Source organism: Rana temporaria, chromosome 10 (assembly GCF_905171775.1).
Source record: "Rana temporaria chromosome 10, aRanTem1.1, whole genome shotgun sequence".
Taxonomy (NCBI): Eukaryota; Metazoa; Chordata; class Amphibia; order Anura; family Ranidae; genus Rana; species Rana temporaria.
The window spans coordinates 107,313,258-107,319,271 of record NC_053498.1 but is presented as its reverse complement, the minus strand read 5'-3'; positions in this window follow the sequence as shown (position 1 = coordinate 107,319,271).

The following is a 6,014-nucleotide window of genomic DNA, read 5'->3' as shown; positions in this document are numbered from 1 at the left end:
TCTGATCTCTGCAATGGCTTTGCACAGAGTAACCCCAAACCACCTATTCTGGGGTTCTCTATTGCCACTGTCCGTTCCTCCCCTTCTCCGTTTTCCCCCTTAGCAAATGCTTGCTATGGAGGCAGACTCGCTGGCTTGATCCGGAGCCTGACTGTGTGCGTCTTGAGACACACATAGCTCAGCTTGGGCCCGTCCCCTGCTTTTTTTTTTTCCACAGGATTTGACTGACTGCAGCAGTCAGAGTAATTGGCTGCTAAGTCTCCCGTGAGAAGAGAGAAGAGCTGCTGCAGACAGGCACAGCTCTGGATTGAAATTGAGCTTGGGTAAGTGCTTAAGGAGGGGAGCAACTTTCAAAAGGTATTTTACCTTAATGCAGAGTATTGGGGTAAAAAACTTTTTTCCTTGACCACTTTGAGAGCAGTAAAAACTCTCTACTGCTTAAACTGCACCACTGCATGTTTGACGAACCAAGACCTGTCACTGTATTGCTGGAGGGCAAGGCTTTGCAAAGTTTGATCCACTGAAGTAATAGGATGAGGTGATTGCACTCTTTAGGGATTTTACTGCTGCCAGTGACAGGATTGCGAGCAAGGGAGGTCCATACAAGAAGGGGGTTGATGGATTTTAATTTTGTTTAAGAAGATTTCAGCAGGAGTGATGAAATTATTTTTTGATGCAGCAGAAGGAGTAATGCTCTGCAGTGTGGGGATCAAGGCTGATGGTCAATCCAGTTCTTGGGGACACCAAAAGATATAGACCGGTGGATCATTTTAGTGTGACATGAAATGGCAGTTTTGACGCAAATGATTTTATAAATCGCTATGTATACTTGTCTTTTAGGTACGTTACAAAAAAGAAAGAAAAAGCCAGGGAGCTCTCAATTTCAGATGAGATGTGGTATACAGTATCTGAAATGATGGTACTATATTGGTACTGTTGTCTTAAGGCTGACTATAGAATGGTCTCCTCCCCCCCGCCCCCATCTACACAAGTGAGGTAGACTGGAGGGATCCCTCCCGCTGTGACATTGTATTCTGACAGCCGGGACTCCTCCTCCATTGTCAGAATGCACTGATCACGGCTGATTGACAATAGTTTTCCAGCACTCCCATTAGAGCTGCACAATTAATCGTTGAAAAATCGTGATCTCGATTCAAACCCCCTGACATCTCCAATGCAGAGTTTGCAGATTCTGCTGATTCTTTCATATAACAAGTGGAGAGACTATCTGCTCACTTGGCTGTCAGAAGAAAATATCTGGGCAGTCTGCCAAGTTTAGATCAAAGAGATAAACGTCTATGTGTGTGTGTGTGAAGAAAAAAATCCGGGCAGTCTGCCAAGTTTTTAACATGAAACATTGTAACTAACTTCCTCCTTAGATCAAACTTCTTTGTGTAAATGCCGGAAGTTTAACCACTTAAAGTCTAAATCTTTTTCTAACACTTGTTTCTTAAGTTAAAATCAATATTTTTTGCTAGAAAATTACTTGGAACCTCCAAACATTATATATATTTTAGCAGAGACCCTAGGGAATAAAATGGCAATTGCTGCAATATTTTATGTCACACTGTATCTGCCCTGCGGTCTTTCAAATGCAATATTTTTGGTGAAATTAATAAAAAAAAAAAGAAACAGTAAAGTTAGCAATTTTTGGGGGTTTTAATGTGAAAGATGATGTTATGCCGCAATAATCGTGGTCTATCTTGATCGTGGTCTATCTTCTAAGCAAAATAAATTGTGATTCTCATTTTAGCCAGATTCGTGCAGCTCTAACTCCCATTCAACAAAAGTTGATTGTTGGATCGACTTCTCAAGTGGGAATGCCATAGGTCCCTGCTGAATTGTGATCTATCTATGGCCAACTTAACTATACCTGTGAGATGATCATTTTCACACTGCACTGTGGCTAGAAATTGCCTAATATAATCTCTAATAATTGAAACCTCTCATGCTTACCTAAAACATACAGCCATCGTTTGATTTACAGCCAAAATATATCAATTCTATGATCCCTCTGCACACATCCAGATTTTTTTCCATAGTCTTCCCCATCGTTTTTTTTCTTTTTTTTTCCTTGTATATGTCTTCAGTGTTTTTGTTATTTTGTCTCCTTTAAAGGGGTTGTAAAGGTTTGTTTTTTATTTTCTAAATAGGTTCCTTTAAGCTAGTGCATTGTTGGTTCACTTACAATTTCCTTCGATTTCCCTTCTAAATGTTTTTTTTCTTTGTCTGAATTTCTCACTTCCTCTTCCTCCTCAGTAAGCTTTCCACCATCATCCGAGCGGTGGAAAGTCAGTCATAACAGCTTACTGGGGAGGAACAGGAAGTGAGAAATTCAGACAAAGAAAGAAAACATTTAGAAGGGAAAAGGTAAGTGAACCAACAATGCACTAGCTTAAAGGAACCTATTTAGAAAATAAAAAACGAACCTTTACAACCCCTTTAAACCCCAAAAATATAATCTATTGCACTTTATCAATCCTTGGATGTGGTGGCCACATTCGTTTTCTTATTTCAGGGTTTTTGCCCTTTATTTTTAACTGCTAATCCTGCCAAAAACAAGCATGCTGTCCTTTGGTGACAATACTGATTCACTGAACTGTGTCTGGGGCAGTGCAGTGTCGTCACCCTCAGACTACAAACCCCTCCCTGAATCCTCATTTCTATTAGAGGGCTGGTGTTTTGTGGTTCACAGACTAAAGATACAAATACCCAGAACAGATCCGTGCATAGAATTTTACTAGGACCTTGAATTTCTGTCAGGATCAACAGGTGCTTTTCTGCACATGCAGAAAATGTGCTTGAAAACAAATGCAGCTACTATGGTACATCTATGGACCAGTAAGCAGTAACATATATATATTTTTTCTTTGATGATACGACAACTTGTATGTATTTATGTAATGCACAAAACAGTTTGTGGCTTGTTCTCTCCCACTATAAAAGCCCAGCATACGATTACACCCCACCCCACTATTTCTAAAATTGAGAAAAACATTTTAGGTTGAATTGGCCCTTTTTAAAAGTACATCAGATGATAACTTTTTTTGGAGATGTTTCTAAGCTGTTCAATTGGCATATTGTTGGTATTACTAAAGTGGACCAATAACTGTGAATGACTACTGAATGTGTCGTATTTTTATGTTGTGTTATCCACTGAAAAAGACATAGATGTGAAATATGCAACTAAATTATAAAATTGTAGATATTGTGAACAGTTAATAACTAGTTTTATTTGATGTTTATAATGTTATTTTTGCATCCAGATGTTATATCCATGTTGCTATACATGTTTTCATTGGAATAAAAATGTTCACCAGCTGATGGCAGGTAATTTTATTATGCCTTTCCCAGATAACACATACACTGATTCATTTTTCACATTGACCCCACGGGTACAGATACCCCAGTCTGTACAGTGCCTGGTCATACTTCTGTGGGTCACAGGAGTGCATTTAGTTTGGATTCACCAGACCCAGATTCAACCGACAGCCCTTTTGTGATAAAAAAATAAAAAAGTTGTCCCCTAGCCCCAGCTGAAAAGCCATTTTGGGACTGCTGTGTGCTTACAATGTCAATCCAATGCGCCCCCTGCTTTGGCAAACCTACATCTATACAATCGGCAGCAGTAATTTTTATATATATATATATATATATATATATATATACCTCATGGTTTTGGTATAACATGACCAGGAATTTGCTTTCAAGCTGTAATTGAGGGCAGGGGATGAAGATGATACATTTTGGATAGAGTAGTAAATGGTAAGCCCCCGTGCAGTTCTTTTTGTCGTGTCCTGGTGGAGATATTTCCAAGAAATTGGAATAATTTTTAAAACCACTTGACCTCTTCATGACCAGGCAATTTTTGCTATTCAGAGACTGCAAGCCAGGTCTACTCGTCCAACATCAGTGCCTGACCTCACAAATGCTCTTTGGGAATGTTTGACCATTCTGCCAATAGACACACTTCTAAACCTTGTGGACAGCCTTCCCAGAAGAGTTGAAGCTGTTGGACCCCTTTCACACTGGAGCGGTTTGCAGGCGTTATTGTGCTAAAAATAGCACCTGCAAACCGACCCTAAACAGCCGCTGCTGTCTCTCCAGTGTGAAAGCTAGAGGGCTGTCACACTGGAGCAGTGCGCTAGCAGGATGGTAAAAAAAATCAATGGGACACCACGGGTATACCGTCGGCAATGCGCCTCTGCAGTGGTTTTAACTCTTTCTCTGCCGCTAGCGGCCGAATAGTAATAGCGAAATTGGCGGTAAAGCGCCACTAAAAATAGCCGATGCTGCTCCCGCTCCAGTGTAAAAGGGGTCTTATAGCTGCAAAGGGTGGGCCAAATAAATATTGAATCCCACGGACTAAGACTGGGATGCCATTAAAGTTCATGTGCATGTAAAGGCAGGCGTCCCAATACTTAGGCCCCTTTCACACTGGGGCGTTTTTCAGGCGCTTTAGTGTAAAAAAAAAAAGCACCTGAAAGAAGCTGCATCTGCAGTCCCATTGTGAAAGCCCGAGTGCTTCTACACTAAAGCACCTGAAAAATGCCCCAGTGTGAAAGGGGTCTTGGCATTAAAAAAAAAAAAAGCACCTGAAAGAAGCCTCATCTGCAATCCCAATGTGAAAGCCCGAGTGCTTTCACACTGGGGAGGATGCACTGGCAGGACGTCAAAAAAAAAAAAAAGTCCTGCAAGCAACTTCTTTGCAGTGCTTTAGGAGCGTTGAATACATCGCTCCTAAAGCGCCCCTTCCCTTTGAGTCGTTTTTTTTTTTTTTTTAACGCCAAAGTGCCTGGAAAATGCCCCATTGTGAAAGGAGTCTTATTGGAGCTTTACCAGCGGTTTTCGGGCGCTGGCAGTGTGAAAGGGCTCTGAAAGCACGTGGGCTAGCGGGGCGGTTTTCCCCCATGCTAGAGGCCGAAAAAGGGTTAAAAACCACAGCAAAGCGGCTCTGCAGAGGCGGTTTGCCGGCGGTATAGCCACGGTGTCCCATTGCATTCAATGGGCAGGAGCGGTATACACAACCGCTCCAAAGATGTGGCTAGCAGGACTTTTTTTTCATCCTGCCAGCACACCGCTCCACTGTGAGAGCCCCAGTGTGAAAGGGGTATTACTCAGACTAGGAAAAAAATCATTCCTTCTGAGCTTTTAACCACTTCAGTACAGGGCACTTTCACCCCCTTCCTGCCCAGGTGTTTACTTAACTGGACTTTACAGTTAACAGCAGGTATGCCAATTGCATTCCACCTGCGTTCCAAGAGGCAAAAGGCGGAAGTGACCCGACGCATCTGACATCAGACGTTGCTGACAAAACGCGTTGGATCGTTAGTGCTAATCATTGACTAATTTATTCATTTATGTTGGAGCGCACTATGGAAATTTAGTTTGCAATTTTTCTTTTTCATCACCACCTCCTTACCTGTCAAACACGGCAAGAGATGCTGCATGTTTGAATGAGCCCCTTTGGTTTTAGTAAAGTTCTGTTGACATTAAAGCTGAACAGTTTTTTACAGATGTATAGAGATGTACTCTCCTGTACAGAAATGGAATTGTTTACTCTAATTTCACTGCACACTGTGAGCTTCCCACAGTGAAGAAGCTGTAGCAAATCAGAGCATGCCTCCTTTCCTGGCTGAAGGACATCTAGCTCTTTCCTCCCGAGCCTGACTATCCCTGGCCCGCCCCTTTCATTCATTAGATTTCAGTTCTTTCAATCAATGAGACTCTGCATTACATGTAGGTGTTACCACAGCTTCCTGCTTTTAGGAAGTTATGTACAGCAGCTTACTGGCCCCTCCTACCAGCCGTGAAATACCTGCATTGCATAGAGACCCAGTGATGACATCACTGGGTCTAAAATAAGGTGCTTATTAAAAAACGAGGATGGAAGGCAAAATACAAGCAGATTAACCACTTCCATACCAGGCACTTACACACCTTCCTGCCCAAGCCAATTTGTAGCTTTCAGCACTGTCGCAATTTGAATGACAATTGCGCGGTCATGCTACACT